General features: G+C 40.9%; 1 long non-coding RNA gene across 2 annotated transcripts; it reads right to left on the reverse strand.

The window, feature by feature from the left end:
* Window positions 1–13,894: 13,894 nt before the first annotated feature.
* On the reverse strand, window positions 13,895–24,167 carry LOC113144668 (uncharacterized). Of its 2 annotated transcripts, XR_003297183.1 has the most exons (6): window positions 23,882–24,167; window positions 22,757–22,821; window positions 18,532–18,591; window positions 16,588–16,675; window positions 15,943–15,971; window positions 13,895–15,154 (listed from the first exon to the last, which is right to left on the reverse strand). It is a non-coding gene; the product is annotated as an uncharacterized LOC113144668 (long non-coding RNA). The 2 variants fall into 2 exon arrangements; XR_003297184.1 differs by having other exon boundaries at window positions 13,895–16,754.
* Between the last annotated feature and the right edge of the window lie 3,733 nt (window positions 24,168–27,900).

Raw genomic sequence — 27,900 nt, forward strand, 5'->3', positions numbered from 1 at the left:
CTTTCAAGCACAAGTCATTGTCAGCCACCTGCACTTGTTTCAGATGAAAATGTGGAAGAGCAGTCTGAAAAATACCTAAATGTTTGTTACACAAATTCTAACACCATGAACATTTTTTATAGTCTTACATTGTTTAAGCTCTACAGTATGTTTTGCATTAACCTTCTTCATCCACTGTGTTTTTTGTGTGTTAAGGTTTTGTTTCTAATAATTTGATTTTTCTAGAGCCTTTCTTAGAGTTCAAAGTACTTTCCAAATTGACAAATAAAGCTAAGTTCAAACACAGCAATCAAAAAAGGCAAAGTTGAAGCAAACTCCAAAATAAGACTCACATTAAATAAGCACATAAAAATAGGAAAATAAAGGTGGAGAAAGCTGTTCTGTCTAAATATGTTTTTTAAAAAGACTTAAATGAGGTAACAGACTCAGTTTTCATCAGCTCTTTTGACAGGATATTCCAGCAAAGGCTTGTTTTAACCTTATGTTTTAGGGAAAGTAGCTGGGACTAATAAATCTTAGTCAAACAATATACAATGTTTAGAGGTCAGCAAGGGGTTAAAAGATCAGAAATGTAAGCTGGAGACGGGGCCATTCGATGCCTTGAAAGTAATTAATAGAATTTTAAAATACACTCGGGAATCAGGAGCCAGTGTAATAAAGTTGAAATGGTTTTGTGTCCAATCTACCCTATTGGTATGGCATAGCCACGTACCCTAGGGTGTACTCTATGCTGTAGGCTTGGTGTGCACGTCCCACTGACAAAACTGTACCTGGTGGTGGGATGTCTTTTCACAAGTGGCACAGGTACGGCAGCATACAGTTGTACAGTGTATTCAGAAAGTATTCAGACCCCCTTCACTTATTTAAATTTTATGTTGCAGCCTGTAATTCAAAGTGCTTTCCAGAAATAAAAGACAAGTTAAAAGTCAAAAAATAAAAAAAACACTAAATAGTATAGAAAATTGAATTTGAAATAAAATTTAAAAGAGAATGAGTACAGATAAAACACTTTCAGTTGTCATATGCAGAGCTAAAAAGAAAAGTTTTTAGCTTGGATTTGAACATTGTCAGAGTTGAGGTATGTCTAACTTCAGGAAAACTATTCCAGATTTGAGCTGCATAAAGCTGAAACTTCTCCATGTTTAGTCAGAAGGCCTGTCCCTGATGATCTCAGAGTCAGAGATGGTTCATATGGCAGCAACATGTCAGAGATGTACTGTGGACCATGAAAAGACTTATACACAAGCAGTGCTGTTTTAAAGTCTGTTCTCTGAGCGACAGGAAGCCAGTGCAGAGATCTGAGAACAGGAGTAATGTGGTTGTACTTCCTGGTTCTAGTCAGGACCTGAGCAGCAGCATTCTGGATACTGCAGCTGCCTTACAGCTCGTTTTGAGAGCCCCGTTAGCAGGCCATTACAGTAATCTAATCTGCTGGAGATAAATGCATGGATGAGTCTCTCCGAGTCTGGTTTAGACATGATTCTAGTAATGTTTTTGAGATTGTGAAATGCTGGCGATGTCATTGATTTAATATGGCTGTTAAAATTCAAGTCTGAGTCCATGATTACCCCTAGATTTCTAGCCTGATTTTTAGATTTTAGAGAGACTCAAGGTGACTGCTGACACTTTTTGTTTCTGTGGCCCAGAGTTGATTCAGGGCTGTTGCTAGTGGGGTAAAAGGTGGTGACAATTATAGGGGGCCCCACAAAATCCAGCAGTTATACTCTATAGGCCCCTGTTCTGTGAATAATTGTAATATTTATATTAGCTGTATGCCAGAGATTTTAATGAAAACCACAGAAACATGCAATTTGATGAAAGAAGCTTTCCAAATATCTGCTCTTCACCCCTCCCTCAAAATGGTTTAGTCCAATGCGAGGTATTAATTACTCAGTCAGTGACAAACATCTGAGGGACCCATTACATCATAAGTCCCACCCTAACGTGAATAGGACCAATCAGTGTCAACGTGGCTGCTGAAGGTAGAGATTAACTTGGTGGAAGAGAAGGAGACTGACTGACCTATTGAAAATGAAATAGTGGGGGCCCACATCAATATTTTTTTAGGGTGCCCCAAATCTTCTAGCTACAGCCCTGAGTTGATTACTTCAGTCTGTTTATTTTGAGAAAGTTGGTTTGCATCCACACAGTAATCTGTTCAGTGCAATGACAGTGAATTGACTGGTCCACATTCATCTGTTGAGAGCAATATGTAAATCTGAGTGTCATCATAGTTATGGTAGGACACATTACTTCTGCGTATTAACTCGCCTAAAAGAAACATGTAAAGATTGAACAAAAGGGGTCCCAAGATGACCCCTGGGGGACCCCCACATCACAACGCCATGTGGTCTGAGACACAGTTACTAGTGGAGTGAGTTGTGGTAACAAACTGGTTAGTACTGATTTCAGAAATCTAGTGGGTAAAACATGGAGGCAGCAGGTGGATGAACTCAGACTGGAGATGGTCTCTTCAACTGTTTTGTCATTGACAGGTGTAAAATGTGTGAGTTCTAACAACTGTCTCCTGGATGGCTGCAGAGTTGACATCTGTGTTGTGCAATTTATTGCCTGTTTAATACCCTGAACCTTGTCATTAAAAAAAAAAAAAAACTCATTGCATTTAGAATCTAATTTCAACATCTAAATTTTAGGTGCTTATAAATGTCATAATGAACCTGGAGCTTTGATTTACGCCGTTTTCGTTCGGCCTTCCAGCACTCCTTCTGTGCCGACTGAGTCATTTCTCATGGCGCCTTTTGCTTGTTCCTGATGACTTTATCTTTAACAGTCACAATCACTTCCATAACATTTAAACATTTGCATTTAACATTTACATTTAAGTACATGAATTCAACAAATCTTCAACATGAGAGCAAGTGGTATTCTCAAACCTAATCATCTCCATTAAGTGTCATCAATGGTGTTATCAATTATGTGTCTTTTCTGAACAAATGTAGGTCCAACTGCATCTCTTGGTATTATGGACAAAACAAAAATGATCAGACAAAGTAACTTCAATCACAGTGACATTTGAAATGTTAATACCCTTAAGTGATGACAAGGTCCAGAGTGTGACCTCTGGTGTGGGTCGGCTCAATAACATGTTGACTAAGGCCGTAGGTTTCAAGGACAGCAGAAAGTTCTTTGGCATTTCTGGCACAGGCCTTATCAACGTGACATTGGGGTGACTGGTAAATGATTATGTGGACTATAGAGGGAGATAATTGAAGCTCCAATTTAAAAGATACATACTCGAATGACAGCCGAGTGGACATGACGAGTCTACTGAGTGGGGGAGGGCCCAAGGCAGTGGAGGGGACACCAATGGAAATGCGGTCGAACAGGGATCCTTGGCTGTTGAGGTATGAGTGCTTTCTCCACTCCTCTCTTCTCTCAGAGGAGCCCTTGGCTGTTCAGACGACTGTCCAGAACCAGTCTGGTGCCTCAGAGGGTGGAGGAGGTTATGCGTTAGCCGTCTCACTCCACATCTGCTCAGGTATGGGCCCTTTCCCTTGAACAGGTTGTCACATTGTCAAAACAGATTGAAGTTATCAATGAAATGCACCCCTCTTATCTCACAGGCCTTGGACAGCCATGTGTTCAGTGCAAGCAGCCGACTGAATTTATTAATCCTCCTCTGAATGTTTGCAAGATAAACGACTGGATTTTCAGTTTATCAAGTTTCTCCAATATTTTATAGAAGTCCTCTTTTAAAGTCCTCCCCTTCCTGCTGTCCACTGCACCCAATTTAATTTACTGCAGGTAGACTCCAATCAGGTGCAGAAACATCTCAGCAAAGATCAAGAGAAATGAGAGGCACCTGAACTAATTTTCACATGTTGAAAAGGATCTGAATACTTACTTACCTAAAAAAAAAAGCGAAGGGGGTATGAATATTTTCTGAATGCACTGTAAATGCTTACAACTGTTCTGTAAAGGCTGTAGCATACATCGGCTTCTAATCTGTCACCATGACACATTAATGGTTACATATGCTGCAGTAAGTCAGTATCACTTATATAGGTGCTAGGCTATCCAAATAACTTCAATAATTCAATAATAATCTGGATCTATACAGGTGCAGTATTAAACATCACAGAGTCGGGCTGTGTAGACACCCAAACTGGTCACGTCTTAAAGATTAGTTGTTAGGTGTATTTTATCCCAAGTGGCTTAGTGGCAAATATCAAGCCAAAGGAAGGTCAAACCTTTGCTCTTCATTCTATAGTAATACATCCTATGTTTATGCTTTGGAGACTTGTAGTACTGGATCATCCTAATTTAGTTCAGCACCAACAGCATTGATTGACATGGTGTCGGTTATTATAATTTCAATAAATATATAATATAACATATATAATACAAAACATGTAGTTTTTAAAGCATTGTGGAGTGCTGACGTAAAACAGGAAGTTCCTGTTTTAGAAGTTTAAAAAACTTCATTAAAAATCCCAATGACATTTTCAAGTCCATAAAAGTCCATATCAGCAATCACAAAAGTGGTGATTGCAATATAAGGGGGCCATTAAGGATTTGGATTTGGCCAGTGCTGTGTTGTAAAAATTTGGTTTCAAGAGGTATACCACAAAGAAGTGATTAGGTGAAGAGGTGCAGAGAACAGGTGATTACTCCAGTTAAACTGTCATCATTGAGTAAGTAAAGGTTATGTGGCTGTTTTCAATTTTGGAAAACCCTTCAGCAGTGCTACTCACTATACACTAAACACCTAAAAAAACTGCTTGAACTCCCCTCTGCTTTTTTTCAGTATCACCCTAATGTTTGATAAAATTGATAATGGTCAGATTCTCATGTGTTAAAACTACAAAATCAGGTTCCTCTGAAGAACTGTTCAACTGATTTTGTACAATATTGTGCAACCTGTCATCCTTAGTATTCTGATATCAGATGAATGCAGTGCAAAAATGGTTGATAATATTCCTACTATTGTAATTGTCAACATGTTGCATGTGCAGAGCAGAACAAAGTGAATGTATTGTGAATCAGATTTTTTATTTTTTTTTGAGGTATACTGTTGATAAAATGCAGCTGTTGTAAAGAGTGTGACCAGTGCCAAAAGCTGAGTGAGCAGTTCCAAGACAGGCTATATGGCCAGGATACTAGGCACAAACAGTTTATAGCAGGAATTAAAAGTGGGACAATAAGAATGAAAATAGATTTTGAAAAGCAGCTGGAGTTGGAAAAAGAGGAAGCAGAGAGGGCTCTGAGACAGCAGGCTGAAGAGTTCAAATGTGAGCTGGACAAAGTAAAGGAAGAGCTATAGCAGAGAGAGGAAAATAATATGAACAATCTGCTAATAAAATTTTAAAAAACAAGAGAAAAAGATGCAGCCACTGAAGAAGAAAGAAAAACATGGCAGGAAGCAGAATTTCAACATAAACTGGCGTCCAAAGGCCTGGAAGAAGAGATAGAATCACTGAGACAGAAAATAAAGATGAAGTGTCTAGAGAATCTGGCTCCAGTGGTGGCTGCATTAAATGGCACAGTTCAAGGAAAAGATCAGGTGATTTCAAACAAAAATAAAAAACAGGAACAGTGTTATAAGGAAAGAAAAACCAAGGCTCTGCAAAGCAGTCAAATCCAAACTATACAGAACAAGATGGAGCAGCTAGAGAAGGAACTTCCAGAGAGAGAGGCAAACAAAACAGATATACCCTTTGAACTCAGTGATATCATGGAAACACTAACATATTATACTAAGACTATCACAATGTTAAAGGCGGAACTGAAAAGCAGTGGATCTGCATGCAGAGATCTGAAGAAGGAACGCCAACACCTGAAGACACTCCTGCTACGTGTAAAGGAGGACCTGCAGGCCTCCATGTCTGTCATAGATGATCCCAAGAAACTGAGAAAAAGAATCATCTGTCTCAAAAGATGCTACATAGACGAGGAGAAGACTGTGCCAGTTGATGCAGAAACTACAGCGAGCTTACAGAGTCAGATCAGCTTTCTGAAGCCAAAAATTAGCTCTCAAAGTTGATGAGAATGACAAAAGTGAAATTAAAAATTTGAAAAAAGCAGGTTGAGAATGCAAACACAAAGCCGAGCCGGACGACAAATTATTACGTTAAAGAAATAAATCACTTGGTGATGGAGGTGGACAGACTGAAGAAGGAGCTCAGCGATGTTACTCTGCAGCTCAGAAAGGCAAAGAAGCCTGTACAGCAGAAGGTACAATCATGGGTGAAAAAAAAAAAATCTTTCAAACAGCCACAGTTCACCCAGTGGACACAGAGGAAGCCCCAAATGTTCCCCCAAAGACTGACTGCCCCTTGGCTGTCCACGGAACATCACATCACCTGGACAGGCCTGACAAGATGACAAGACACCATCATCATCCTCTCAGCCACTTCCATGTATAGACAACCATGTCATACATGAGAGGTGGTGCCAATAGCATGACAAAGATGGACATGTAGAACTGCCTGAACACAGTAAACCAGGGGCCATATTCATGAAGCTTCCTAGTTCCAAAAAGTGAAACATGAAAAATTTTCTGCTGACACTGCAGACAGGTATGATGGGCAGGCCAATTTCCAATTTTTTATCTTATTAGAAGTCCATTAAAGTGTGCTTCTAATAAGCAGCGCTCGCATTATGGTATTATAATCTGCTTAAAATGTCAAATGAAACGCTTATGATCACAGTACAACACCAGCACAGTTAAACTTCAGGGATATCAGTCTGTACATTTAGGAAGCACAAAGTTTCAGTTCATTTGGTGCAAATAAAAGTAACAACAGGTACAATGTTACATTATAACAGTTACAAAGAAATCTAAAGCAACTTGGCCAGCTTACTGTTGTGTCAAGTGCTATGTAAATATGATTGATTGAATGGTAATATCACCGTATCCCCTAGCACACCAAAAAGGGTAGAATGTCAAACATTATGTTACATTACAGTGTTCACAGGATCCTTTACAGAATGTGTGTTTGTCAGTCCCTGTTCATAGCAGTGAGTCAGTGAAAGCCACACCCAGCAAGGTACGTTTCTGTTCTTTTAAATACACACTTATGGGAACGGAGAGACTGTGCGTATTTGTGTTGCTGGGCCACTCCTTTCTGACTAATCTTTGCTCTGGGTTTCAACAGACCTTTGGCCTCAGGGGTGTGATGTGTAAGCTGTGGGACATGCTTTTACCTGTAGCTGCCCTCTCCAGTGATGTACTCACACGCACAGTTCCGCGTGTAAAGTTTTCTAATGGAGCTTTATGTTGCTGCATCCGTAAAATATGGGTTTGGTGAAAACATATACATCAGATGTAGGACATACAGACATAGTAGTGAGGAATAATTTAAACCACTGCAGATCAAGAAGCCTCTGAGAGTGAAACAGTTTTCTCTGTGAGTCAGCATGACCAGTCCATGTCACTCTATGACATCCTCTGGCTATAATAAGCAATTGTTAATAATTATCATCAAAATAACTAAAGTTGAGACGGTATCTGTACCTGAATTAATCAAGTGTCTTGGGAAAAGGAAATCACTCCCAATGGGCCTAAAATTCTCAGAAACATTTTGGTCCTACTTTTAGCAGTAGAAGTAAGAATATTTTATCAGCATTCCTAACTCACGAAATCATTCCTATCTCAACCAAATTTTAGGAGAGCTCCAGAGGGCACCTAACTAGTTTGGAGTTGCTAGGAGCTGGCATTAAAACAAGCACATGAAATCCATGGGAGGCTGCTAACACTTAATGACACTGAGCATTTCTGCATATTGCTGACAAGTTTGAATTGGCCATTAATGTGGCAAACATTGACATTAACACCAAACAGGATGTTTATGTGGTTTTATCATGTTTTATGTGGTTTAAAAACAGTGCAACAACAATAACGCTCAAGTGTCAACTGATGAGAACTACATGATCTTTGATGTAGTGGCCAAATTTTTTATTAGTTCATACACTTCAGCTCAGCATTCAACATCCCTCAACAGCTCATTCACAAACTGGACCAGCTGGGGCTCAACACCTTGCTGTGCAACTGGCTGTTGGACTTCCTGACTGGGAAACCACAGGCAGCACGGGTCAGCAGTAATACATCCAGCACCATCACAATGAGTATGGGACCCCCCATAATCACCACATAAAACCACATAATCATAATCCATAAAAAAACAACACATAATCATAATCATGTACCACATAATCATAATTATGTACACAACTTTATCATACAGATTTAGATAAAATTATTGGATATTACCAATGAGGATCACACAGTGGAGTGGAGCCTACAAGTGGCTTTTCAAAAAACCTCCATTCTTTGACACTTAATATAAAGCATATTATTAATGGACTCAATGATCATCTTCTCTTCTCCTTTCAGTTTACTGCCTATACACAAAAAGCTGGTCAGGGTGCTAATTAACGAAAGTAAAGAAAATAAAGAGCATTTTATACAGTGTTGTATTTTCTACATGGTAACTGAACTCTTTGCATACCATGCATTGTATTTGGCTTATGTGCTTAGTAAAGGTTGTCGGAATCTCATACAGTATAATAAACAGCTAAAGACTCACAGTGTTATATTTAATGCATTCGCAGAATTGTATTAATAAATATATTGTCTTTAGTGACAATACCAATGGTTGCATTTTCTCAATCTTAAGTCTACATAGGGAGCAGGTCTCCTTTCACAGAGGCAGCCATGTTGGTCCTACAGTGGCCCAGAATGGACAAACCAAATACTGATATTGATACTGATAATTTCAGTAGGTTTTAAGTCACGCCACAGCACAGAAACAGCCCTCATAAGAGTTTTTAATGATCTTTTTTATCAGTTGATTCTATTAACTCTGCTGCCTTACTGATTTTAGACTTAACTGCGGCCTTTGACACAGTAGATCATGAAATTCTTCTGACTTGTCTTGAAGAGTGTGTTGGCCTCAAAGGGACTGTTCTACAATGGTTCAGGTCTTATTTATCTGGGAGGTCCTTCTCTGTTAACATGGGCTCCTTTAGCTCAAGAAAGGCTCCTCTCTCCTGTGGTGTCCCAGAGGGCTCAGTCTTAGGCCCACTCCTTTTTGTTCTATATATGTTACCTGTGGGGTCTGTCTGCCATAAGCATAATATCTCATTTCATTATTTTGCTGATGACATTCAAATTTACCTTCCTCTAAAACCAGGTACTGTTTCAACCTGTGCTCTATCGGCCTGTCTTAACCTTTCCTTCAGGTAGTACGTGGGTGGATTTTCCAGTCTCAGCATTATGTTTCATGCGTGAAGAATTTGCTCCCTCTGGCCCCAGGTTCTCCTAGACAGCCACAACAGTGGGTAAGGGAGTCACCTCGTTCAATATCTCCTCTGTCACTAATGGCTCCCTTAGGAAAACCAGGTCCCAGAGTTTTTGGTTATGAATTCCCCCTGAAGGCTGCATAGTCAGGATGACCACCCCCCGCCCCACATTTTAGTGGAGTTCCGAAAATCTGTTAAGACTTCCTCATCCACTATGCGGACGGGAATGTGGGGATCTGCCATGCATACCAACATATACAGTCAGGTCCATAAATATTGGGACATCGACACAATTCTAACATTTTTGGCTCTATACACCACCACAATGGATTTCAAATAAAACGAACAAGATGTGCTTTAACTGTAGACTGTCATCTTTTATTTGACGGTATTTACATCCAAATGAGGTGAACGGTGTAGGAATTACAACACATATGCACATATGCAAAATCCTTAGTTTTCCCTTTGCCTCTTCTATAATCCAGTTTTTCCGAATCAAAAGGGTGTAAGTCCCCTGGCCCCCTCTGCATGGGCAACCTGCAGCAGAGGCCAATGTAAGTAGTCTCATTATAGGATAACACCCCCTTCAGTTGAGGCTGAACAGTTGCAATTTCCTTTGAACCCACATGGGTGTTCATATCTGTTTAGTCTGCAGCAGGGGAGCCCCTCTCTTGCAAGAGACCTAGGGCCTTCCGCATTCGGTGGTATAAGAAACAAGACTGGGCGGGCAGCAGCTATACCTTTCCAGACACACTCCATTACTATTTCCTGGCAGCAAGAACCTGGTACCTGGAACATACTTGCGCCATTCTAGTCGGTTTGTTTTCTCCCATTTATCAGGTATCATACCTTAAAGGGCCAGTTTGATATTTTTAAGGATCGGGATCCCGAAGGGCTGAGCACAGGGCAAGTGAAGTGTAGATGCAAAGGCTTTGAAGGTCAAGACAGGGCTCAGGTCTGATGGGATAAAGGGAGGCCATTTTACAAAGTTTTTGCGCTATGTTTCCTCAGGCATATTGCCATGACTTAACCTGTTGCCAATTTTGCTGAATGTTTATTACTGGAACCATTATGTGCTATTATCAAAATTAATTGTTCATAGCTTTCTGCGGGACCTGCAACCACAGTACTGAAGTGAACCCCTGTGTCCCTACAGAGTATCTTAAGATGCTCAGGGTTGGTCTTCTTAAACCCATCAACCATTGCACAGTTGACACCGCGACCTCACTCGTGTTGTATGTGTTCTAAGGTTAGGTATGTAAACATTGTGCTGCCTCAAAAAACCTGGAGATCTTCTCATGTGATACATGACCTAAACCAATGTGGACTTCAGTGACCACCTGAAAGGCTTGTTCAGGTTGCACCTCAGTCGATGCATTGTCCCTCTCCCATTCAACTGGGAAAAATCAAGTTTAGCCATTAGGGGCCTTTTACAGTTTGACCTGTGGTCTGAAACTCAACTTGGGGGTCATTAATCAACAGGTGCCATTTTCCCCATCAACTCCTTATTGACTTTGCCCCAGCCGTGGTCTGTTTTGTTGCTTCACTAATGGATAGGAAAGGGGTGTAACAGATTAATATTTGTGATACTGCCCCAGTGCAGTCCCAAATCTATAAGCAAAGCAAAGATACTTCTCCTCATCAGAATACTTCAATTCAGGGATGGACCGTGTGTTCAATAGAAACAAATCTGGTTTGGAGGAGCCGCGTTCCTCATCTCAATAGTTTCTCCCACTGAGAGGTCTCCCTTTGCATTTTATCCCACCTAATTGAAAGCTAGTAAAGCTGTACCTTTGGTTGAACTGTGATGTATTTATGACCAGTCCCATAATTTCAAATATCTGTGATGTATTTATGACCAGTCCTGACTGTAATTTCAGATATCTGCGGTGAAATGTTAACTAGTTAACATGCCTCAAGTTACACCAACACTGGGAGACAGCTGCTCCTGGCACAGGAGCCGGGCCACAAAATGGACACAGTTTTCTATTACTTTTAAAGCAATGTTACTTATCTTACTTATTCTCAGTCATCCAGGTGAAGTTATATAGAGGTTGAGTCATGGCAGCTGGACTTCCAGTTTTTACATTTAGGTCCTTCTGTGGACCCACCACCTGCAGGAGGATCCATAAGGGGCCGGTGCTCAGTGGAGTGGGCAGTGGTTAAGGGCGGGGACCTCGGCGACCCGATCCCTGGATGCTGAAACTGGCTCTATGGACATGGAATGTCACCTCAATGGGGGGGAAGGAGCCTGAGCTTGTGCAGGAGGTCGAGTAGACTAGAGATTGTCGGGCTCGCCTTCACGCACAGCCTGGGCTCTGGAACCCAGCTCCTTGAGAGGGGCTGGACTCTCTTCTACTCTGGAGTTGCTCGCGGTGAGAGGCGGTGAGCTGGTGTGGGCTTGCTCATAGCTCCCCAGCTCAGCTGCCACGTGTTGGAGTTTTCCCCCAGGATGAAATGGTCGTTTCCCAGCGCCTTCGGGTCGGGGACAGGTCTCTCACTGTTGTTTCGACCTATGGGCTGAACAACAGTGCAGAGTACCCGGCCTTTTTGGAGTCTCTTGAGGGGGTGCTGAAAGGTTCTCCTACAGTGGACTCCATAATTCTGTTGGGGGACTTCAATGCCCATGTGGGCAGCAACAGTGAAACCTGGAGGGGCGTGATTGGGAGGAACGGCCTCCCCGATATGAACCCGAGTGGTGTTCTGTTGCTGGACTCCTGTGCTAGTCACAGTCTGTCCATAGCGAACAACATGTTCAAGCATAAGGGTGTCCATCAGTGCACATGGCACCAGGACACCCTAGGCCGGAGGTCGATGATGGACCAGCTCTATACCCTGTATAGGGTGCTTGAGGGCTCATGGGAGTTTGCCCAACCAGTTCACATGTGCTTTGTGGACTTGGAGAAGGTATTCGACCGGGTCCCTCGCAACATCCTATGGGAGGTGCTCCAGGAGTATGGGGTCCGGGGCCCTTTGTTGAGGGCTATCCGGTGTCTGTACAAACAGAGCAGGAGCTTGGTTCGCATTGCCAGCAGTAAGTCAGACCTGTTCCCAGTGCACATTGGACTCCGGCAGGTCTGCCCTTTGTCACCGGTTCTGTTCATTACTTTTATGGACAGAATTTCTAGGCGCAGCCAGGGGCCGGAGGGAGTCCAGTTCAGGGACCACAGGATCTCATCTCTGCTTTTTGCAGATGATGTTGTCCTGTTGGATCTCCAGCGTGCGCTGGGGCGGTTTGCAACCGAGTGTGAAGCGGCTGGGATGAGAATCATCACCTCCAAGTCCGAGGCCATGGTACTCAACTGGAAAAAGGTGGCTTGCCATCTCCAGGCCAGGGGAGAGATCCTGCCTCAGGTGGAGGAGTTCAAGTACCTTGGGGTCTTGTTCACGAGTGAGGGAAGGACAGAACGTGAGATTGACAGATGGATCGGGGCATCAGCAGCAGTAATGCAGTCGGTGTACCGGTCCATTGTGGTGAAGCTCTTGATTTACCGGTCAATCTACGTTCCTACTCTCACCTATGGTCATGAGCTTTGGGTCATGTTCAAAAGGACAAGGACAAGTGGCTGAAATGAGTTTTCTTCACAGGGTGGCCGGGCGCTCCCTTAGAGATAAGGTGAGGAGCTCGGTCATCCGGGAGGAGCGCGGAGTAGATTAAAGCAAAGAAACCTTCAAATTCAGCACATTTGTGAAAAAAAATTGTAAATGTTTAGTATGTAAATATATTTGGCTTTTGAAAGAGTAAAACATTTTGATTCATTTTACTTAAACCAGCAGATTCCATGATTTCCTTTAAGCTAAAAATGTTTACTTGTGTTATGCTCTCATTTCAGAGTACATTGATACATTACACTAAGCTACATACATTTTTATAACAACTGGGATACTGAGGTATGACCCCAAACCTTTGACTGGTAGTGTAATTTTTAAGTAGGTAACAAAAGGAGCAAGTCTGCTGAAGCATAAATCATTGGATGAACTGGTGATATGAATCATGACTGCTCTTTTAGTCCTGTTCCTATCAGTTTGATAAAGGTGTAACTAGTACTTAAAAGTTCACTTACAGTATAATTCATAGTATGCCACTGCGTTGGGGGGTTGGACTAGTGAGATTTCCCAGCATCACCCAAGGAGAGAAACTGTGTTTGACCACTGTCGTTTGAATTCACATTGTTCGGTCATGTTCCTTTTGTTGCGCGTGTAGCAGTGCACTGAATGATGTTATTATATCATTCTGTGTTGTATTTCATTATTGACGTCCAGTTAGTTTTACCTGCACCCTAAATGTACCTGCTGTTGTGATTCATGCCCTGCCCTTTTGTTGTGTACTGTATAGTAAGCTTTATATGATTCTCTCAAAATAAAAGGAAGCTATAAACATGTAAAATTGTCATAGTTCCCTGTCCAGGCCAGTACTGCAGTTGAAGTGCACAATACAATTTAGAGGCAGTGTGCTCAAAGTACTAGTCTTATTGCTAAAGTAAAGTATATTTAAAGTTCATAGTGCTGTGAAAGTCTTTTTGCATGTTTGTTACACTTCGATGTTGATTGAGATCATTAAACAAATTTTACTATTACACAAAGATAGCCCAAGTAAACAGAAAATGCAGTAAATGACAATATAATCAAATATTTGTTGTAAACATTTTATTCAGCAATGAGCAGTAAGGATATTTTAATACACATTATTTTCCTATTGCTGAGAAAGGAGGAAGTGTCAACAAGTCCCTGCTTAGGCCCCTGAACTTCACTGGAACAAGAGTAACTAGTGTTTCTATAACCTCTAAACACAAATAAAATCCTGGAGCATTAACACATACTCCACACAGGATTATGATGTAGTTTACAAAGTTAACAAGGAATTGCTGATAAGCCCCACCCCCAAGAACAGTATTTCCAGGAATCCCCCTTTCTCATGAGTCAAGGGATTCCTGGGAAAACTGGACCCCAGGAGAGAGGAGAACAAAAGTTAGTAAGGTCTTCCTCCTCTTTTGTAATTCCTCATAATCACCACTGGATCCATTCCTCAAATGCAGCAGTCCAGCTGTGGTTTGGACAAGTTAGAGTTAGAGACCATATTAGAAGTTTTGACACTGTGAAGGACTGTGACACTCATATCATTGATAATAGGGTGCATTTTATTTCTCTGAAATAATGGTACTATTTTCTGATAAGCTACTGTCTCTAAAGCTGCAGTTAATGACGTTATTACTGTTGATAAATCACTTACTAATGCTTTTTAGATATTTTGCAAGCTATTTACAAGTATACCAAGTTGTGAATTAATGAATTAAAGTGCTAAAAAAGCAACCAAGTGTCATGTCGGATTTTACAACAAAGCAATTACAGTTTATAAGCCCTTTATAAATCGTACCTTTTCTAAAAATGTTTAGTGCTAAAATCAGATATTAAACACATTCACTCGTTCATTAAGCACACTTTTAAGTTTTTTTTTTTACAAACATGGTTTAAGTATAAGAAAATATTCTCTATTAAACTCTATTAAACAGATTCTCTGCATTCTCAAATTCATCCTCAGTCCATATTTTAAGATGAATTATGTGAAAGTAATAGAGACATTTTTTTTACAAATGGAGAAATGAGCAATGTTTGTTGAATGGTCCTGTCTCATCTAAGGTTGAGGCTGATAGTTGAACACAGGGTGCATCTGACTGTCCCCTTAGCCCATCACTCTATATTTCATATCATTCTCTTGATAGGAAGCAAACCAGAGCCCTGCAGACCTGCTTCAGGTTGCTGATACCTGGTACTGATCATTCCCAGACAGGCATTTCTGTCCTCCGTCCCGAGCTACAGTGCTTCATCTCAGACTACCAACTGACCAGAGATGCAGCACTGCACCATGGGCCACAGGGATGGACCAAGTCCACTGGAGACACCCACAAAGACAAAGCACATGGAGTACAGTCAGCTAACTGAATCTCTTACACATTACTCTGGCATCCCTGAAGGAACTTGGCTTTTTATTAGACTAAGTTATGACAAATTTTAACAATATTTTATTTAAAATGTACCTTCATTCAACTTCTGCTACTATAGTATCTTCTATAGAATCCTACAACATGCTCTACAGTGTCCTATAATATTTTATGTAGGAGTCCTGGAGTACTTTCTGTGGTCTTTAATACTTTCTATAGTATGTACTATTGTATTTTCTGTTCTGTTCTGTAGTATTTTCAATAATAGTAAACTACAGAATAGAAGAATAGTAGCATATCATCTGTACACAGTAGAAAATATAATGTAAAAACTGTAGTATTTTCTATGATATAATAATCTTTCATCTCCATAGAGTGGGCATATCTGCTGTGACAGGAAAGACAGGATTTAGACAAATGTTTGGAACCTCAGCACAAACACAATACTGAAGTTTCTAATCAAAAACAGCAGGTTACAGGTGTGTTTATCTGATAAATGTCACTAAAACAGACCCAAAATGGCACTCTGTTTACATCACTGGGTGGAACGCAAACATTTTGTTGAAGGGTAAACAGGAAATGACTTTAACCCCCAGGAGACCTACTAAATAGCAACTTCTTGTCCTGCAGCTGCCCCATCTCACATGTCACACCTAATAAAGCTTTTAAAATGTGTGTGTGTGTGTGTGTGTGTGTGTGTATGAGAGAGAGAGAGAGAAAGAGAGAGAGAGATACTCACCTATCTTCCACATGGTTTATCTCTGACATCTGAAACACAACACACATACTTTGTTGGCACAGGCAATACAACAGACATCTGACACCCTGCTCATGAACACACACACATGCATACACACATATTTGTACACCTATCTTTATGAGCACACTCAGTTACGTAAAGCACTCTAACCTCAATCATCATAACTAAATGTCAAACCCCAACATTTACCCATACCTATAGCTAAACCTGAACCCAGAACCTGAAACCAAGTCTGAACCCTCACTGGCCAAAATGTGGCTTCCTTAGGTGGACAATGGAAGTGAGCAAAGATGAGGATCATCAGTGCTCACTTCCATTGTCCGGTTGCCATGACTCAGCTTCTAGATCTGTCACTCACATGACTGTTTCTATGTCAGGAGACTTTCTACTTTCCTCTGCTATAACTCAAAACTAAACCATCTTGATCCACTCTCTTTATCTAACATCTTAAGTCAATGGTTACTATGAATGGTTTCCAAATTTACACTCTAGATTCTAAAACATAAGACTTTTCTTGTTGGACAACTTCAATAACCCACAGATTGTTCACATACAGGGTCAAAGAGGGAAGGAGTAGGAAGTAATGGGAAAAGTTTAACAGTTAATTTCAGAAACCATACATACCCAGACACTGTAGTTCAGGCAAACCCCAAAGGACCAGGGAACTCATGAAATCAAAATGTTCTGACTTGATCAGTAGGACACCACAAGACTGAAGAGAAAAAGTATTTGTTGTTTGTATTGTGGTTGCACTGTTGAACTTCAGAGATTAATAAAGTTGATCTCATCTCCTGTAAAATATTAAAACATGAATGAACAGGGATGTTGCTGTTAGTGCAGTACAACCTTTATCTGTTTTCTGTTGTGTCAGATCTTGGACATCTGAATGGATATTGAGTTGGGTCTACACTCTGAATCTATCCTCACTTGGTCTCTAAACTGCCTGACTGACTAGTGTGTCCTTGCATCCTCACAGAACTACACATTGATTTGTTCTGCTTGAGTTCCTCGAGGGGCAGGATAGTGTTGTAGTGATTGGTACTTCCACCTCACAGCAAGAAAGTTATAGCTTTGAACTGACAACCCAGTGTTTGTATGTTGTCCCTGTGTCTGTGTGGGTTTTCTCCTCCCACAGTCCAAACACATGCAGGTTAATTTGACTGGTGACTCTAAATTGACTGTGACTGAAGGTGTGTTTCCATGCGTAAACCCTGTGATGGACTGTGATCTGTCCATGGTGTACGCCATGCCGCCTCTCACGCAGTCCCTGTGACATGGATGAACAGAGTTCCTTTATCCTGACGAGTCATGGCAGTGGTTGTACAGCAGGAGAAGTTTGGGTATGTAGGTATACTGTATGTGGAGTGTACATATATAATGTTCTTCTCCCTACAAAGCAGCTTTTGCCTGTCATTCCCCACACAAATTTGTGTATATATAATATAATATTTCTAGTGGTCTGTAAAATAATGCTCACTATGCCTAAGTCAGACGAGCTCACATAGGCCCAGAGGGTTCATTAAAACTGGACCTGTTTGATTTATGTGTATGATGCAGATCAGTGCGCCCAGCAAATACTACAGCGGCTCACAGGTTCAACAACAGGAAGCCAACGGCTGATGGATAGCTACTGTGAGGCTGCAGTTCTAAAACTAACAGGCGCTATGAACTCATAGGGTCCAAATATTTGGGAGCACTAAGACCTTTCAACAAGACCTAACCTTAGTATTGTACCTTGTACCTTTGTCAGGCCACAGACATACCAAATATTAACAAATATCCACCAAGCCATTCATCATCTGAACCACTTAGCCTATCCGGTATCATGGTGGGCTGCAAACAATCCCAGCTGACAGTGGTGAGCTGGTGAGAGGTGGGATACACCCTGGACAGGTCACCAGTTTACTACAAGAGTGACACACAGAGACAAACACTGACACTCACATTCACACCTACAGGAAATTTAGAGTCACCAGTTAACCTAACCAGCATGCGTTTGCACTGTGGGAGGACAAAACGCATGCAGACACAGGGAGAACACATGCAGGTTAGGTTAACTGGTGACTCTAAATTTCCTGTAGGTGTGAATGTGAGTGTCCACACTGTCTTGCTGTGAAGCAACAGTGCTAACCAGAAAATGATTCCCTGACCTCCATATGCTTTCACACAGTTTTGCTGAGCATCAACATGAAGACAATTTGTTAAATAAGGCTGTTCATATCTCCAGTAGCTCCAGATTTGGAGAAACTTGAAGAAAGTGTGAGTGCTGAAGTTGTCCAACACTATTAAGCATGTGTGGTGTTGGTTGTGTGTAAATGTATAACTAATGTCCAACATTATTGTAAGACTCAGGAAACAGCTAAAGCTCAATGCATCAAAGAGTGGAAGCAATGATGGAAATGGGCTCCTTTAAGTGAGTAGATGAAATGTCTGCAAGATAAGAGGCCTCTATCTTCTGGATGTGTCTAAACATCTGCAGATATTGATGAATTCCTCATGAGCATTCATTTATCTGAAACCAATAAATGTCTGTGTTCGAAACAGACAACACTTTGGAGAGTTTCTTACCACTAGTGCTGCTGGCTTCCCTTCCAATCTTTGATCGCCAGTATCTCATCTCAACAACACCTGATAAAAGAACACAACGATATTTGTCATACACCTTGTTAAATAACCTGTAAAATTACAAGTACTCAAAGAATTCTAATATTTTGCTTTTAGCAGCGGTTAGAGTCACAGTTATATCAAGGAGGAATAGGAGATGTATAAAGACAGGCAGAGAGAAGCCGGGTGTGTTTCAGCAATGATCTGACTGTGCTTGGCTGGAAACACCCAGTCTGCCCATATAAGGCCTGAGGCAGCCTTTTATTTTGGGGATCATGGAAAAGGGATTGCTGCTTTGGATAAACATTCCCTCTTCCAGTCTGTGATCGCTCCCACTGATAGTCTGTCACACCCCCTCACCCACCCCCACCCTCCATCTCCACCACCAGCTGCATACATTCCCTTTTCTAGTCACAGTGGGGAGAGACTCACTTAAAAAGGCAGCAGAGTCTCACTCAGTCCTTCTCCCTCTGTTTTGGACTCAACAAGTCCATATTAAGAAGAAAGGCCCATTCTCTCGCTCTCACATGTACATACACACAGTTGGGACAGTCACAGTCCCACAGTAGGTCATGCCCTGAAGTCTATCCTCAGGAAGCGTAGCCCTCATGTAAAGCCCTCTACTAGCCTGTATCTGTGTGTATGATACATGACATCAAGCTTCAAGTCTGCATGTTTGTCGGGTTACACACCAAAGGCAACGTTCATTCTTCACATCTTCTTCACTGCAATCATTAGCCTTGATTCAAATGCACTTTGTGGGATAAAAATTCTTAATTTGCATTGTAGCCAGATGTGCAATTCCAGCCTGGTTTGTAATGTGCTGTGAGAAAATGCAAATATGTTTGGGAAAGAGTGTGGGAGATGAGAAAATTGATAGCAAAACAAAAAAGGGATGAGATGAACTGTTCCTTTCAAACATTATTAGAAAAGAAACTGTTATTTGTTTTCATTTACCCACAACTATCCACCAGATTTAAAAATGTGCTAAAGTTTTTTCAGAAATAGTGGACATGCTAATCTAAAAACATATTCCCGGAGGCCCAAATTAACTAAACCAAGAGCTTCTTGTAAAATAAACCTCAGGTAAAACAGAAACAGAGCTAATTTAACATTTTCATACCTCAGTTACGGAAAGAAAATTTGATGTCATCACCAAAAATCTGCTGAATAATATCTTGTAAACATACGTGCTCTCTAACATGTGATCCTCCAGACATCATGGTTTACTTTTATCTAATGTTCAATCCTATTATGGATATCCTAGGAATCTGTGCAGCCTGTCTGTATATTTCCTGCATTCTGAAGTCCTAGCTCTGCCTCCTAGCAAATGTGTTTAGTAGTTAGTTTAAATTAAAACTAATGGTATACATTTTATATTGTGCAACTGATTTTAAAAACTCTTCAGTCAACCCAACAGCAGTTGGGGCAGACTGATCTGTGGATCACTTTTAGTTTCTTTTGGACAAAATGCATTTATTGACCAGGGCTTTCAATTTACATGAACAGATTTATCACTGAAACAACCAGAAAAGCTCTGTACTGACAGTCCTTTCTATGTTTACACACCATTATAAACCACAAGACAAATCACAAGACCATCGCATTCATTTTAGCAGGGCAGATATCTAGGTGGTTATGCTTTTCAATCCCATGCCATGTATTTACTCTAAAAGTGAAAATGAAAGTGGAAAGTTTATAGTCAAATGTTCCTCCTGGACACAATGAATGCTGGAGGTCTGCTCGTATGTGCAGAACAAAGACTGTTTGCTATATCTGAACAATTCACATTAGGATCCTGTTTGCTATTAGTGTTGTGTTTGCTCAGTGTTTCTAAATAAAAAGTTTTTTTCAGTATCATTCTATAAGTGTCCTATTGCCAGAATTTATCATGAGATGCAGAATTTACTACTGAAGTCACTCTGTAACAATTCCCTTTTTCAAATTGTATGACTACATTAAAATGATTGAACTCTTTGTACTTTATGTCATATCCAACAGAGATGATTCAAATCAGAATGAGATGTTGCAGTGCACACCAACTTCACAGTCACAGATTATCTACAGGATGCTAGTCCTGAGTGGGAATGACTGTGTGTCTGTACGTGTGAGTGTGTGTGTGTGTTTGAGCCTGCATGTGTGTGTTTAAACAGGCTGTGATAACAGTCAGAGCCACCTCTCCTGTTGAGCCAAACATTGCCTAATATGGTCTTCTTTCTCTTTCCCCTTGGCTCTGTAAATCTCACACAGGAAACCCTCTCTCCATTTTACTCCATCTGCCTGTCACACTAAACGTCTCCACTCACACACACACACACACACACACGCACACACACACACAGCCAAGTGATGGATGCGTATTGCGATCTAATTTGTAAAATGAAAACCTCCACAATCACTGTGGGTATATACAGTTACAAAAAGTGAAACTGAGTCAGATTTACTAGACCAGTAATTTAAGAACTAATGCAATGTCACATAATAGTCTATGAGAAGGAACAAACAAGAAACAGATCCAACCAGAAAATGGTCCAGTACAACCTCCAAGTCACTGTAACAGTGGATCTAGAACAGGAATCTACAAGTGTTGTGATTGGCCTACAGCAATGGTTCTCTACCTGGCGGTTGGGGGTAAAAAAAAAATCTAAGGAATCACTAGATCATTAAGAAAATCAAAAGTTAAAAACAGATTTAATCCTGTTACAGAAAAGGAAAAATGTATGGAGGATAAAAGGTTAAAAAGGTTGAATCACTAACTCTGGGGTTTGGGTGCTAAAAGCTGGTTATTGGAGGCAGGACCTGCTGTCATTGGCTGCCGTGGACAAAAGAAAACCTGTATATGAAAATGTATGTTAAGATGTATATGAAAGTGCAAGAATACATTCGGTACAGAGGCTTTCAGAGACAGGGTGAGCATCATCAGACAAACACTAAAATTATGACCAGGAGTAAATGTTGCATGTGAATATTGTAGAAGCTGAAGTTCTGAAATGGGTTCAGTTGAAGTGTGAGCAGTAAAAGACGCTGAGAGGTTGAAGCATTCTGGCTTAAAGCCCTGCAGGTGTATTTCATATCCAACCACTGAAAATAGTTCAATTAGGAGATGAAGAGTAGGCACTTACAGCAGGTAAGATGCCATTTGAACTGTAAAAGATCAAGGCAACTGGACTTTCAAATGAAACCGAAGCACTGGAGATAGCTGGAGTGTGTACACTGTGAATTCAGTGTCAATGTGGATTGACTTTTTTGAGAAAATGCCGTGTATCTATTCAATGTTCTTACTGCCCCACTTCCCCTCCGCCTCCTCCTCCCATGTGAAATAGACCCTGGGAATCATGGTCTCCTAATCCCTCTGGGGGACTAGTGTGTGTGTGTGTGTGTGTGTGTGTGTGTGTGTGTGTGTGTGTGTGTGTGTGTGTGTGTGTGTGTGTGTGTGTGTGTGTGTGTGTAGGGGTTATGTGAAAGCATCCTAACCCAGTGCCCTTAAGACTTTTGGCTGCACAGTAAATAAATACAGTATTTCCTCCTCTCCTCCCTCTGTACCCTTTCTCATGTCCATTCTTGTGTTCAGCAGAGCAGGAGTTTCTGGCTGCAGGGGGATTACAACATGTATTTTATTCACCAGATTTGGGAACAGGGATCTCAATCTGACACTTTGATATATTTCTGTTAAGCTTTTCAACCCTGTCCACACTGTAGCATCAGCGAATAGCACATACAAACACATATGAGAGATTCCATGGACAAAAGCATAAGAGAAAGGAATCACTGGATAAATAAAATATATAAAAAATAAAAATAAAAATAAATAAAAAGTCTAAAACAGACAGTGGTCAGTCTGAGCTGATTTAAAGCCAGAGTATTTACTAGGAAGAAAGGAAAAGTGTTGCTGCAATAACTTTGATGTCTAGTCTTTTTCATGTGTGTGGTCATGTATTCATATCTCTGTAGCATCATTTGTGCACTGTAAAGAAATATTGAATGGCAATCCAGCTCATATGAAGTAGCAAAGGTTTATATTTGATTTCGATGCTCAGGTTATAATTAGGTTCAGGTTAGGGGTTGGGGCTATGCAATGCATTATGGCAATATGTAGAAAAAGTCCTTACAATTGTAGAAAGACATTGTGTGTGTGTGTGTGTGTGTGTGTGTGTGTGTATGTGTGTGTGTGTGTGTGTGTTGTTCTTACATACTGGACCTTCCACACATCATGATTCTCCTCCATCTATGTCAGACCATGTCTCAGGCAGAGTTCTGAGGGAAAAGATATGTGTTAAGCCATCATATGTATAACACTAGCAATAGGTTCCTATTATTGGAAACAAAAAAAACTGTTATCGGTGGTATAAATTTTAATTGTCCTGTGTCTATGTCAGCCATATTGTAAGAGGGTTTATGTCAGATACAGCAAACGTTTGATTTTTGATCTTTCTTTTTATTTCGCTCCGTCCAATTAGCTGAATTTGGAAGCTCTAAATCAGTGGCCAACCTTTGTAGTGATCCTTCTGTCAAAGGTCACATGTATCTACTGATTTCAAATCATTTAGAGAAACATTTATTATTTATTACTCAACAAAAACAAAAAAGCACGTGCTTTTCTACTTCCTTACCCTGTTAATCATCTCATGGACCCAAAGATTTACTGTATTTTCAACCCACTGCTCTAAATAACTATGCAGGTGTATGTGTGTTAACCCTGTAAATGAATTTATGTTATTTCTACAAATGGAAATGCTTGATATATTCCAAGCTGGTGCATTTTAGAGTAATTTTAAAATGGATAAACTGACAGGTACAGTCTCTGCAAACGCTCCATCATCTAACTGCACTCAGTAACACACCTTCACCCAGACCACTCTCCACACCAAATATTCATTTGTGTCTCATTTGCTCAGCATGGCAAGTGTTATCACAGTATGCCCTAGCCTTATAGATTTGTGATGTGTTTTTCTGACCCTGTACAGTTGTTTGGGCTTGCACTCAATCCACTACTGACTTAGAATTTTCTCAGGTCCTCTACACAGAGGACAGACCAAAGTATGTGAGCCGTGTCAGTACTGTTACAGTGTTGAAGCATATCAGATTGTGTGATACTTATCTGTGGAACTAAGAAAACAAAAACAGGAAAAAAAAGCAAAGCTGAGGCGTATCATTTATCCACTTCATTATTTAGAAACAGGGCTTCATGGGCTGAACAATACAAACTGAAAGAAACCATAGTCTGCTCTGAAAACTTTTTGCTGTCAATAATGTACACAAGATGAATAAGGGAGGACTTAAAATGGTCCTTTAAATGTCTTCTCTGTGAACATACCTTCCTGAGGCCTCTGTTGCAGGTCAGCTGAGGGGCTCCTGGGAGTTGCTTCGCTGCTGGACTGATGAGGTTTCCACAGGTTCTCATCTCCACTGGCCGTCTACTTGACTTGACTGGGTGAAATGAATCCGCTACTTTTAGAAACAGTGCTGCTGGTGATAATATGAGGAGCAGCTTGTCCAGTGGCATCCTTCTACAATTCTCTAAAACATTCTTTCACAGTCAGCTGAAGTTCAAATCAGACCAGAGTAGGGGTACTCATCAGTGTGCGACATCCTCTCCTCTGTGTGTGTCTCTCTTATGAAGCAGATGGACTGCCAAGCCATGCATTCTTCTGTTACCTTGTATGGTTACTGGGGGAGGGCCTTACACCAGGGAATGCCCCCTCCAGACATGACGGGTTAGCTGATGTCAGAAGAACCACGAAGCCTCAACTAGTGACCTGTAAAGTCTGTCTGGGACAGATGGATGGACAGAAGAGAGGGAGAGATAAATTGAGAAGTGGAAGGAAGCAAGAGCAAGAGAAGGAGTGGGGGAGAGTTAGGAGTGGAAGAGGAGGAATTAAAGGAAACAGAACCTGAAAAACAAAAGGGATGTGAAGAGAGAAGGGAGGAAAATGCAAAAGGGGAGAAGGGAAAAGAGAAAAAAGAGTGAACAGATAAGGGGGAGAAAAAAAGGGAGTGAGTGGTTTGGGGTTAAAAAATGCTTTTGACAATTTCATATTTCTTCTAAATTTGGGCTTTTTCTGCATCAGGCAGCTGACAGGACGGTAAACTGAAATACCATGTGGAACTTATTACTCTGCAGGAAGGGGGAGAGCAGGAGAGAGGGGGAGGGAAAACAAGAGATGGAGAAAAAGGGAAGTACACAGGAGGGAAGGAGATGGAAAGAGAAAAAGGGGAGAGTTGGAGAAGGAAGGAGGGAGGGAGGGAGGGAGGGAGAACAGGAAGAGGGTGAATTATTTGGAGTAACATCATTTGCCTGCTTTCACTCTGACACTTTTGCTCTCTCTCTCACACACACTCTCACACACACAGAAGGTTTCCTATAGTTAGGAGGAATATAATGTATGAGAATGTTGTCTGTGGGCTTGTAGCAGGCCCTTGAAGTGGGGGTTGAAAATGTTCAATGTCAGTCTAATAAAGAAAACGTGTTTAAGCTAATTTGAATGGGGACAAACACGTAGAGAATGAAGGTCAAAGGTCACTCAGCAAAGGTCACTGGCTGAAAATGGCTCCATCGCTGTTATGCACTGTGCATTCTGTTATTTAAATATTTTTTGTTTAAACCTGTGACTGTAGTTTAGTTTTTGGTATGAAAACCACAGCAAAGTGGCACCAGGGTGAAGCCTGTGGATTTAAAAGAACTTTTTCAGTAGCACCAGATTCTTCACTATAAGAAGTATCATTAAATCTGTGGAAATAACTGTCATAGTGCAGCTACACATACACATTCAGCACTGTGACAGGGCTTGCAGTCCTGTGGTGCCCTGCTACACTACAGAGAAGTGTTGAAAAATGCCCAGCTTCATGCACTGGTCAGCTAGTTGTCAGTCGTCCTTAGGTTTGGGATGAGAGTCTTCCTGGGTTTGACGTCATTCACTCTTTCTGGGTTACCAGTTCAAATCACCTTTAAACTCTGAGCTTGTAGCTGCTGTTTTATTCATTGCTGATATGTTTTGGTTTAGCACAGTTGTGCTTAGCTGTTTTCTTACTGATGCCACTAAACTAGCTTTCTGGTTCCACGGCTGAGACAACCTCATTGATATTGGAGGTTTCTTGCTTTTGCCTTCTTCCTTAGTTTGCTGATGTTCAGGTGATGAGCACAGTCAATCAAAGTAGCTCTAAACCACACCTGCAAGATGGACATAGTTGGACATTATGAACATAGGTGTGGGTCTAAACTGGCAGATGTATAATATAAGATCTAAAATTACATCTAAAATATAAGACACTGTATGTGTATTTGTGTGTGTGTGTGTGTGTGTGTGTGTGTGTGTGGTGGACTCTCCTCTCTGTCTGTTCTGTCTCTCATGTCTTAATAAGGTAATGTTTGGAGATGGTTCACTGTTTACAACAGCTGACAGGACTGAGCTATTAGTGATGGCTACCAAGCATGGACATACGCACATAAGCGCTTGTACTTCTCGTTGTGAGGACACATAATGCATTCTGTAGCATCTTACCCTAACATTAACTATCACTACTAAACATCTAACCTTAACATCAAGCCTTTACCTGCTGTCCTTAAAAGGTTTGAGCACTAAAGTCAGTGTATCTTGCAGTGTGTTTGGAGTGTGTTCCCTCCAACACACAAACCCGTGTAGGTTTGTTTTTTTTTACATTTTCAGTCATCTGCAAAGCACTTTGAATTGCATGACCTGTATAAAAGGTGCCATATAAATAAAGCTTGATGGGTTGATTGATTGAGTGATACATCTAAAGCAAAAGAGTAAAACCTAAAGGATTTCTAAAATGTGTGTGTCATGGGAAAAGTAGACAGAAACACTGGTATTATTTTTAGAGAACAAAAAATAGACTTGAGGGACTCAGACTTTTTGCCCCTTACGTGATGCTTCCCAGCAGGGCTTCCTCTCTGAATGGTATACAAATATCAGTTCTTTACACGCACTGAACTTTAGTCACTGCACTTAAAATATAATTAAGACCAAAGCTCTGTGCTACGCTGACTTGCTCTGTAAGAGTGGAATGCTATTTTGCACTGTGCTGAATGGTGTTATGTGATTACTGCATTCTTACAGAGTGCATTTGTTGGCATCCACCCGCACTTTCTCTAATCCACACATGGTACTGATTGTTATATAACCGATCCTAGGACTAATTTATAGTAAACATCAGATGAGAGTTCATGTTAGGTACAAAAGTGTAGTGTAGGAAGTTCAGTGGAGCAGCAGGAGGGTATGCAGGCTGACAGGAGGCTGCAGGCAGCTTCATTCTGTTTACATTCGCTAACAGCAGCAGACGAGCCAGGTTCACCGGAACACTGGTCGCCTGGTATTACTCACATTGCGGGGACTGACCTGTTTGCACACTCACACGCTGAAGATTCTAATCCCCACCATGTAAATCATCAAATTTCAGCATGACTAGCTTTAGGAAATAAATGTCAGTATAAAGACCCTATGAAGAATGCAAACAAACCTGTGTGTGTGTCTGCCTGTACTATCCATGTCATTCTGTGGTTGTGTGGACAAATTATAGTTCAACACCTTTTAGGGCTGGCCCTCACTACTTCAGAATGCTGTTCAAGGATTAATATTTGGTTTTAGGGTTAGAATTATGTTTAGGTCAGTGTAAGGGACTAGGAAATGCACCAACATGTATGAGTGTGTGTGTGTGTGTGTGTGTGTGTGACAAAGACTGAGAGTGTGACTCCATCTTGCAGTACTTCAACTTGTCCAAGCAGGAAGAGCAGAAATTAGTAGAACCAGAATTAGAACAATGTACAGCTACATCAGCTTTGTCTCTACAGCTGCCAGAGACCCTCGGCTCTCTTCTGCTTTCTGTCAGCTCCACTACGTTTATCAACAGTATGCAGAAAGCTGTTTAAAGTCTGTCATTCAAATACTAACATTTTACTTAGGAAAGACATCACAAGTAAATAAGGATGAAGATGCTTTACTTGATGAAAAGTGTTTGGTGTCTGGGATTCACAGGTGAGTTTAGTTATATGGATCAGGTGGTGTACTTAAATACAGGCACAATGAAAGACCTCATGGGAACAACACTATAACAATCTAACACAGCAAAATTGTCAGTGTTAAATCAACACTTAAATGTGCTTATTTGTGAACAGTCGAAAACTACAAAAATACATTTCTTTCTGTTAAATTAAAACTCCCAGTTCATCAAAATAAGTTTAACAAGCTTATCAAAATGAAGGATTATAAAAGGTAAGATACATATTAGTCCCCAAAAGAGAAATTCAGGTAGTCTTGTAGTTAATTAGTAAGTCAGTGTTGAGAGTAGTCAGTAGTCATCTTCCATTGTCTAAGGTGT

Source organism: Mastacembelus armatus, chromosome 10, assembly GCF_900324485.2.
Source record: "Mastacembelus armatus chromosome 10, fMasArm1.2, whole genome shotgun sequence".
Taxonomy (NCBI): domain Eukaryota; kingdom Metazoa; phylum Chordata; class Actinopteri; order Synbranchiformes; family Mastacembelidae; genus Mastacembelus; species Mastacembelus armatus.